This window comes from Psammomys obesus, unplaced genomic scaffold, assembly GCF_907164565.1.
Source record: "Psammomys obesus unplaced genomic scaffold, mPsaObe1.curated_primary_1811, whole genome shotgun sequence".
In the NCBI taxonomy this organism is placed as follows: domain Eukaryota; kingdom Metazoa; phylum Chordata; class Mammalia; order Rodentia; family Muridae; genus Psammomys; species Psammomys obesus.
In genome coordinates this window covers 12,896,821-12,907,073 of record NW_026596256.1, presented here as the reverse complement: position 1 = coordinate 12,907,073, position 10,253 = coordinate 12,896,821, and the positions used below count along the sequence as shown (strand labels likewise).

Genomic DNA, 10,253 nt, shown 5'->3' with positions numbered 1-10,253 from the left:
TCCTTCCTTCCTTCCTTCCTTCCTTCCTTCCTTCCTTCCTTCCTTCCTTCCTTCCTCCTTCTCCTCATACACAGTTCTCTGTGTAGCTCTGGGTCTGCCTGCCTCTGCCTCTGGCGTACTGGGAATAAAGCCGTGTGCCACCACCTCCCAGCTTGATGACTAGGTTTCTATCACTAAGGAAAGCTCATTGAGTAAACACCACTAACATTTTTTATAAATGTGCTAGAACAAAACACTTGTCTTAGGGCTGGTAAGCTGGCCCAGCAGATAAAACTGCCTGACCCTGAGTCTAACGACCTGAGTTCCATCCCTAGGAACCTCACAGTGGAAGGAGACAACTGACCACCGAAGTTGTCCTATGACCTCCGCATGTACACCTGGCACATGTGCCCCAATAAATAAATGAATGTTGGTGTTAGAAATAATGTTAATTTGTCTTATTTTCATAGTTCTGTTTTCTACTTTGTTTTGGTTCTTCTGTTCTGCCACTTACATTGATTCTGGCACTTGGAGCACTGTGTGTCACTTACCAGTATCTTCCCTCTTATCCAAGCTATGTGAGTCCTGTCGCGCAGACTATACTCATTCATTTTGGATCATTTTGCTCCTTCTAGGGGTCTGTCTAAGGGAAGGAAGGGAAACAGGGAGGATGGGGAGGATGGAGGTGCAGAGGACACAGAAGGCAGTGGGGAAGAGGAAGGAATGAGAACAAAGCTGTAACTTCAAGTATGTATAAAAGTGCCATAATGAGAGGTTCGTAAGAGTGATGACTGGGTGTTCGTGCCACTGTGTGACATGTGATGCCAAGAAACCTCATTATGATGTTGGCAGATGACCATCTGACATGAACTTGGAAAAAAAGAAAAAAGAAGGCCATATTGAAATTCTTTACTCTGAAGAAAAAAAAAATTTCATTTTCCTAAAAGCCTCAGTTTTATCCCAAGTGCTCCTTCCCCCAACTTCATGAATGAAAGAATGAAATGGACTTTAATTTTTGGCTAGAGCCTGTTTTTCTTTTAAGGTGTTTGGTATTTTTATTTTATTTTATTTTATTTTATTTTATTTTATTTTATTTTATTTTATTTTATTTTATTTTATTTTATTTTGAGACAGGTCTCACTATGTAGCTCTGGCTGGCTTGGAATTCACTATGTAGGCCAAACCTTGAGCTCACAGAGATCCACCTTACTCTTCTTCCAGAGTACTAGGATTAAAAGCACGGGCCACTATGTCTGACTTATATTTTTATTAATTTTAAATTATGTATATGTGTGTCTGTGTATGAATATGTGCACGTGAGTGAAGGCTCCTGTGGAGACCAGGACAGAGTATTGTACCCCAGTGCTGGAGTGACAAGTGGTTGTGAGCCATTGGACATCCGTGCTGAGAACACAACGTGGCTCCTTTGCTCAGCACCCACTCTTAGCTGCTCAGTCTTCTCTGTAGCCCCAAGGAATCTATTTTTCTAATCTAAGCCTTCCTCTCCAAATCCCTTGATCCTAAACACTGGAGACTAGTTGTCCTTAAATGATCTGAAAGTTTTCATTAAATGATCCTTTAAGGAAAACCATGCTGAGTTTAAAATAACATTTACTTTATGGCTTGCCCAGCATGTTTGAGGCCCTTGTTTCGTATTTCAAACTAGAAAATAAAATAAAAATCTAATGAAAATAAATAAAACTAACATATGGTTATATGGTTTCCTTTTTTTCCTTTAACTGCACTTTCCCCTTTACTATGTTTGTGTGAAAAAATATAACCATTTGTTGTTGGGGTTTTTTGTTTTGTTTTGTTTTTGGTTAAGAAAACAAAGCAAAACAGGTGTTGGGAATAAAAACAGTTGCACCCTACTTTAATTCCAAATAGAAGAGAAAGGGAAAATTTTCCTTGTGATATAAGTTGCTTCCCTGAACTTTTCAAAACTTTAAATTTCCATTGTTTTACCACTTTATTTTCTTTCAACGTTTCTTTCAGTTTTACTTTAATATCTGTAATCATTAAGGTACCAGATTATTGACACAGTGTATTCCATGAAGGAAAATACATAGCCTCAAGGAACAAGGTACTTCCCTTGGACATCTTGTCTAGCCCTGGGTTCTAGCAAACACTGGCTCTGTGGGAGGTTTTTCTGAAACAAAGCCAGATGGCAGTCCTGAAGCCCTGAGAGGAAAGGGCTCCCTCCTTTCTTGTCAGACACTTTTGTATCCTGTCCCTCCAAGAGGAGGAGAAAAGCAAGTGTGTGTGTGTGTGTGTGTGTGTGTGTGTGTGTGTGTGTTCAAGTTCACTTTTATCAGCATATTTTTTTAACTTTTAGATTCTAACTAGCTGGATTTAAGAAGAGTTGGAGTTCAATTGATGAACTTCCTTTCAGCAAAACCAGTCTTTATACAGCAGTCCCTAAGACAATAAATGAAGCTAGAAGGCCAGGCCTGGGGGCACAAGCCCTTAATTCCATTACTATTGAGGCAAGTGGCTCTAAGTTAGAGGCCAGTCAAATGGACAAAGGGAGTTCCAGGCCATCCAGGGCTACACAGTGAGACTCTCTAATGACCTGAGTGAGAGCTGTAGAATCCACTGGGAAAGAGGAAAAAGACCCCTGAAACTTGTTCTCTGACCTCCACATGTGCAGCGTGCTCTGCTGGTGGATCATCGGTCAGTTAGAACACTCCCTGTTTTTTAGCAGACGAAAATTTGGATTCTGACACTCACATTGGACAGCCACCATGTTGGTGTGGAAAACTTGTGTTTTGTGTTTTTCACTGTTCATCAAAGGAGTTTTCTCACACTTAAAAGAACAAAATAGTATAATGAAGCCTGTGTCTCTTCACCTTATTTAGAACGTGAAATGGATATTTGTATATGAATAATAAAATAACTTCGACACTGCCATATAAAAAAAAGAAAAGAATTTTATTGGCTTGTTGTAGAAAAGAATAGGTATATCCTATTTACAGAGTGGATCATTTAAAGATGTTACAAGTGCAGGTTAGAAGAAAGTTGAACCTTGAAGACAGCTTTCCCTTTACGAAGCGAATGCATTTCTGTGTCTGAGAGCAGTAAAAGGAGTTGTTTGAATTTTTGAGAGTTTATTTTGTACCTGGCAGTGATGGGTATTCTTAACTCCATCTTGTCAACTACATTGGGAATTAACAAAATACCCCCAAATGGAGGGCACACCTGTGAGAGATTTTTGCTTAATTTGAAGTGGGAAGATACACTTCTAATCTGGATCTTTGACGTAGGAAGACATACCTTTAATCCAGATCTTCTGAGCTGGGAAAACCCACCTCTAATCAGGAAGCCTATATAAGGACATGGAAGAAGGAATTTTTTTTCTCTTTGCTTGTTCTCACCTCAACACCAAGTCCTTTCCTTCACTGGAATCAGAGCCCACTTCTTCAGAATTCCAGAGTCCACTGAAGACCACCTGAGACAGCCAGCTTCATATGCTCAACAAACTACTGGATTCTTGGACCTTCCTTTGATAGGCAGCCATTGTTGGGTTAGCTGGACAACATCTGTAAGTCATCCTAATAATTTCCTTTCTATACATATCTATATAGAGAGAGATTCGTTCTATAAGTTCTCTTAATCTAGAGAGTCCTGGCTAGTACACTGGCATTTTGTTAAAGGGCTTCATATACACTGGTCTTATTTAGTTACTTGAAGACATGTATTTCTGTCAATAACCAAGATCAAGGTTCTGCAAAAGTGTATAAATGCATGAGCATACTTATTGCAGACCCCAACCCAATTCCTGGATAAAGCTGACAAAAAATCTAACAGTTTATACTGATTAATGACTACTCATTACACTACCTAATATTTGTGAATGTGCCAAAACTCCTTCCATAGAGAGTGAAAGACATGAAACACAGCTCTTTCCCAGGTCAGCTTTCCTGCTCATGTCCCTCTCTCCCCACCTTGAGTTCAGTGTGGCAGCTGGCCACATACGGGGACATGCCTCTCCTGCCTGGTGGTTGGGTGTGAGATTTTATTATTTGTTTTTTACAATCTCAAGCAATACAGAAAGCCAGGCTATTAGGACAGGTCCTGCTCACTACTTCTAACGTGCTATCTATATTTCAGCTAAGACTAATGACCTAGGGCTGGTCTTGACCTGGCAAGCTCTTGAGAAATATGTGTTGAAAGGAGAGTGGCTCTTGCCTGATAAACCCTTAAGCCAGGTTCCTTGACTTCCTGGTGCGTTGATCAAAACAGAGGTGTTATTTACCTCGTCTAGGCTCTTGCTCCTGGATGTATTGTTGCTCTGGTATTATTGCTGGTTAAATTGGAGTACTTTGAATAGAGCTCTTTTCTACATCCCCTTCCCCAATCAAAAATACTGGTTTTTGCTCAGGTGGGGGAAAACAAAACAAAACAAAACAAAACAACAACAAACAAAAAACTTCTTCCAACACATGCATTTACTAACAGCGTAGTTCTATTTAAAAATTACTTGCAATGTACGGCCAAACGGGCTCAGTACAAGGCACATGAATCAGCTTCAGTGTATTAGACACTGCTTACAGGATTTTCTGTGATCCTGATTGTCAGTGCCCATTCACTATCAAGCCAGGAGTGATAGGTAGAAATCTGGCAGCTATTTAGAAGGGCTGCCTGGCTGAGACGTGCCTGGGTAATTAATGAGAGGCATCCCTTAGAATCTAAAGCTTAGATGGTGAAGGGGAGGAGGTAGGAAAGATGCCTTCTACCAGTCTAAGGCACTTAAGAAAAATGGATGTTTTCATAGTCCTTTTACAGCTTTGAAGACTTTAAATCTAAGGACTCTGTACTGGGCTTTTGGTAAGTGTTGTAGGGGCCAGGTCCTTTAGTCTGGGGAAGCAGGGGGATTCAAGCCCAGAGTTCTCAGCAGAGCTGGCATAAGCTATCCATCGGAGTTCTTTCCTCTTGGGAAAGTGGAAAAAAAAGACCATCTAGGAAAGGGACTTCACCACAGAGGGCACATAGAGAAAAGGGGTTTTAGAGTAGATCCCACTCTCTTGAATTCCTTTTGGGCGAGTGACTAGGGGTGCTGGAGGTTCTATTTGTTTTGTTTTTCTGTTGACTCTGGTGCCATGGAAGAGGTTATGTAATCAAAGAGGCTGTTCACTACCCATTGTTCAATCATTCTGTTACTATTCTCTCCCTTAGCCACAAGCAGGGAAAAATAATTTACCCTTACTTACACAAAGTTACCAAAGTGATGGCATTCTCTTGTTTTAATCAGTGACGCCTCCCCCTCTTGCTGCTGCTGCTGCTTCTTCTTTTTTTGTCACTCTGTAGCTCCACTGTCCTGGATTTCACTATACATGCCAGGCTTGCCTTGAGCTCATAGCAGGTCTCATGCCTCCCTAATTCTAGGATCACAGGCTTGAGTCACCACATCCAGCAACTTCAACTTCATTTTCTTTGGTTAACAGTGTTTGGAAAAACAAAACAAAACAAAACAAAACAAAAAACTGGAGAAAAGCTATACTGAGAGATACCTCTGATCCCAGCACTAGGGAGGTAGAAGAAGGTGGATCAGACCTTCAAGGACAGTCTCTGCTATAAAATGAGTTTGAGGCCAGCCTGGGCTACAGGCAACCTAGCCTCAAAAACTGGAAACACACACACACACAAACACACACACACACACACACACACACACTTCAGAACACGCATACTTGTTTTTGAACTCATTAACTGTAGAGTTAACACTTACAGTGAAATCGGTAGTAGGGAAGGCCAGGAAGTGAGGTTTTAGTTTATTTTAGAAAACAGAAAGGGGCTGGAGGAATGGTTCGGTAGCTAGGGCTACTGATTGCTGGTCTTCCAGAGTACCTCCATTTGATCCCCAGCACCCACAAACGCCTGTAATTACAGTCCCAGGGGATCCAACACTCTCTTCTGGCCTCTATGGGCATCAGAAATGCACTTGGTTCAAAGACATATGTGCAGGGGTTACGTGACAGTACTTTTTCTGGGGGACACAATGCATGCATCTACTCACTGAGGTAGGACCAAGGACGGCTCAAAGTACAGACAACACCGAACTCCCAACTGATGAGTAGTAAGTTTGATTTGTGCTACTTACAGGAATATGGGTGAGGGGTCACTTGCAGAAGCAGACATGACTCAAAGACAGCTGCATCACCAAAGCCCACCCCAGCATGAACGACAGCTCACAAAAGCCAGGAACCTGGAGCACACTGCACTGCCTGAAGGCAACTCAACAGGTTGGAGAGTGTCCTCTCCAGGTGCCTCAGTTGATCTCAATCTCTTGTAGGAATCTCTGTGGTTTCTGCTTTTTCCAGGCAGCTGTTCTGTTCTTAAGAGTCTTCTCTGTGGTTTTTTCTCCTCTGAGAGACTTCATTGTTTCTGAGCTTCATTTTCTCTGAGAGGGACGCATAGCTTTTATTATTTCCTCAGGCAGGTAGAGGCCTAAGTGAGTCTGGTCAGTTTCAGGGACTTCCTGAGTTTACCTCCTTGCATTAGAAGCTTCCCAAGGATGGAATATTTCCTGCCCCTGAAGAAACTTACACAACACCAATATGAATAAAACAATAAAAATATTTCTAAAAGAAAGAAGATATTACATATTCCCAGTCAACCCATAGGTTTGAAATGTTGCATGATTTAAAAAAATTTAAAGTTTGCAGAGCTACAGAAATAAACACTATCAAAATCATGATTACACAGCATACAAACACTCTTGTCAAGAAGTTTGTTTCTGAGTTTATTTTAACCTGTGCATCTGTGATCTTTCAGTTCCAGGAAGATAAACACACAAGGCTAGAGGAAGGATAACCATGACTGATGGAGAGCTTAATTATCTCGCCCCCTGCCTTTTCCTTCTTTTCTATTCACCATGGTGATTACCACCAAAACAAAACTCTAAACAGCCCTTTTCTACACAAAGAAAAGCAATTTGGAAACAGAAAATGACTTGCCTATTTTTTCTTTTTCTCGTTCTCATTTATTGACTGTCTATCTGTCTGTCCGTCTATCTATTTATTTATTTGGTGCTGCTGATTAAATCCAGGTCCTTAAAGCATACTACACATTTACAGCCTCAACCCTACTTAATTTCTTGTAAATTAGGTGTTTGTGATCTGGGTAAAGAAAAAAAAAATAAAGGAAGAAAGTAAAATTATGAAATTTATTTATTTTTCCCTATGAAGACAAAAGGTCTTGTATGTCTTTTTCTGAAATGATTTCTTCCTTGTACACTATAGGTATTCTGGTGGCTTTTTTTCTTTTTTTTTCTTTTTTTTTTTCTGAGAGTCCAGAATAGCTTTCAGGATAAAGTTTCTTTTTGCCCATGGTGCTTTGCTGTGACATTGTCATTGCCTCTGTTGAACTGAATAATACAAATGGGTTGTTTCTATGGTATCGGCTAAGAGGGATGAAAAGGTGAAATACTAGATCTTGGCTCAGAGGTCACTGCCTGTCCCTCCTCCCGCCCCCCAACCGTCTGTCAAAGAGGACTGACGCGCCCGCCCGGCCCTCCAATCTCAGGTCTCCTTTATTACTTCCTGAGCAAATTCATGCATGAAAAAAAGACTTTTGTTTATGTTGTCACTAGGCCCAGACAACCCCTGCCAACCCCATGCTGCCATGCCAGCGCTCCTGACTTTCTTGCTGGATGAAAGTTTTACTTTGAAAGGTGCGCGAGGAAACTTGTCGGTCCTCGGTTCCTCCCAGCCAGGCTTTGAACTAACAATAGGGCAGGTTGAATGAAGACTGAGAAATGCAAATCCTGGAATCTCGAAGCCGGATCACACCGCATCGCGCTGGTCCCTTTCCACCGTTACTGCGCGCTCAGATCTCATCTTCCGTCCGGTTTTGAACACTTGTTGGGTGCAAATGTCCTTTTTCCACCGGTGTGCCCTTTGACCGCACATTAGCTTCTTCAGCTTCCTAGCAGTTGAACTGGCTTGTTAATTAATGCCAATGACGGGTATTTAGAAGAGACTGGGAAATATGTAACTTGCACTCCCTGTCCCTCAATTTGATTTGTAGTTTACTCGAAATGGAGGGCTGTGATTACCAGTATTAACAGATAATATCTTTACTGGAAAAGGGGGAATGGGAAGAAAAAATAAATAAAAGGATGGGGCCGTTCGGTGCTTTATTTTCGAAGCGGTTCAAACTCTTTTTGTAAGAGCATTGAACAGTTCGCTTCTCCCCCCCCCCCCCCCCCCAACTCTCCAACTCCTGTTCCCGCAACTTCTTTACCCGCCCACCAGCGAACCTGAGAATCAACCTGGCATGCCTCTGGATTAGGGATTCTTCGAAATTTGCTGCGAGGGAGGACAGAAGAAGATCTTTACTCCTGGGGGTTCGGGGCTGTGCCCTAGCAGAGAGCGTCTTCGGGAGGGTGAAGGCTGCGGGGTGCAGGGTCCTGCTGGGGCAGCGGAGGCTGCAGGCGCTCCAGTCCACTGGCGCGCGCTCCAGTCCCGGATTTGCCCAGAGCTGCGGGCTGGGAGGGAGGGGGCTCCAATGTGAGCAGGAGGATTTGAATGAGAAAGCAGGTTGTGGCGGCAGCGCAGTTCTCGCTCTGAGCTCCTCCGCGGCTTCTGCGGGCTGGTGCCTAGCGGTGCCCATCCGGGGGGTCCTGTTTTGGACCTCGGCAGGGGACTGGGGTTGGAGTCATACCCTGGCACTAGCAGATCACTCCAGCATTTGGGAGGTTGCGCCGGTGACAAAAACTCCGAGGATCCTTCATCCGCGGGACATTCAAAGCTGAGGAGGTCAGTGCTTTCAGGGGGTGGGGGTAGGGAGAGGGACGCGGGCAGGCTAAGGGGGGCCGGCCGGCCGCTGCGAGCGTCGCGCGCGCGAGCAGGTGTCCGAATTCTTTCTGGGCAGCCCCAGCCCGGGGCGCAGGGTGCTGTGCTGTGTGCTGGGATGCCCCGGGCGAGGAAACGACCGCAGTAGCTCGTGGGCTCCCGATGGAGCGTGTGGGCTTTTGTGCCTCAGAGACCTAACCTCTCTCTCCTTCCCTGCCCTGGCCACGGAGGTCCAGACTCGGGGGGGGGGGGGGTCGGGCATCGCTGCGGGATGACTCCACCGGGACTCTCGGATCCTGTGGCCGCAGGGGTAGCACTTCTGCGGTCCCAGAAGAGCGTCCTCAATTGCACGCGCGAGTCTCACGCTTCAAAAAATTCTGGGCGTTAGGCGCGAGGAGGATTTACTCCAATTGCCCTTTCTTGGGACAAATCAGAGGTTACCAGAGCGACACCCGGGCTGCGAAGGCGCTCTTTGCGCCTGCGCAGGATCCCATGGCAACAGCACCGGATCCGAGACGCCACTTGAAGAGCAAACCTGTTTTGCTTTGCTTCACTGTGGAGCCCACTCCTAGACTTTTTTGTCTGTCGCTTGGAATCAATTTAGGATCACACTTTTCTTTTTTAGAGGTTAGCGTTGAAGTGATAACCAACTGCTCGAAACAGAAAATATAAAACTTTTTTTCTCTTCTGCCTTATCATTTTGATCATGGAAGAAAAATAATGCTGGGATACTGCTCATTGGAGCATTCAAGTTTTCCTCCTTTTATCCTGTGAAAAGGAGATGAATAAGACTTTATTTCCTGGTGAGGTTTTGTTTTTGTTTCTTAATTTAGTCAGCCTTGGGTCGTAGAAGGCCAGATACAGTGTGCGGACAATCCCACAGCGCGTGCGTTCTCTACACACAGCCGGTTTGTACTGTACAGAACCCGATGCTCTCCAAATGAACTAGTGTGTAAAACGCTGGCGACTGGAAACAAAGGCCTTCTCTGTCAGCACAGGCGTTGCTTTTCCAGCTGCAGGTTTGCTTATTGCTGGGGTTAGAATCTTGTTCAGAAAATGAATATTTTAAGAGGCCTTATTGCAGACTAGTCTTCCCAAGCCGTCTGTTGAGAGTCATTTTCTTAAAATTGTGTCTTGAAGACCTCCTCCCCTCTTTTAAATTCCATTTGTTGACACCCAGGGTAGCATTTGGCAAACTTACAAATCTTCAGGGGTTCCTAGCGGGTGCTATAACTTCTTGTTGTATCTTATTTCACAGCGTGATTGGGAGCTCTGTGCTATTAAGTAAACTGATTAGAAATCACATGACTATTAGTAAAAGTTTAAAATGGAGTTACTTTTCTTGGGACCGAGTATGGCCTAAAATAGCTTGAATGATGTAACGTAAGGATTGGGTATCTTACTGTTGAGCACTCTGTGTTCCAGGATAGCAAGTGTTCAGTTGTACCAGGGATTTTAAGATGATTTTGTCTAGTGCCA

General features: G+C 43.7%; 1 non-coding gene across 1 annotated transcript; it reads left to right on the top strand.

The window, feature by feature from the left end:
* Positions 1–743: 743 nt before the first annotated feature.
* On the top strand, positions 744–845 carry LOC129668826 (small nucleolar RNA U13). Its single transcript, XR_008718979.1, has one exon. It is a non-coding gene; the product is annotated as a small nucleolar RNA U13 (small nucleolar RNA).
* The last annotated feature ends 9,408 nt before the right edge of the window (positions 846–10,253 follow it).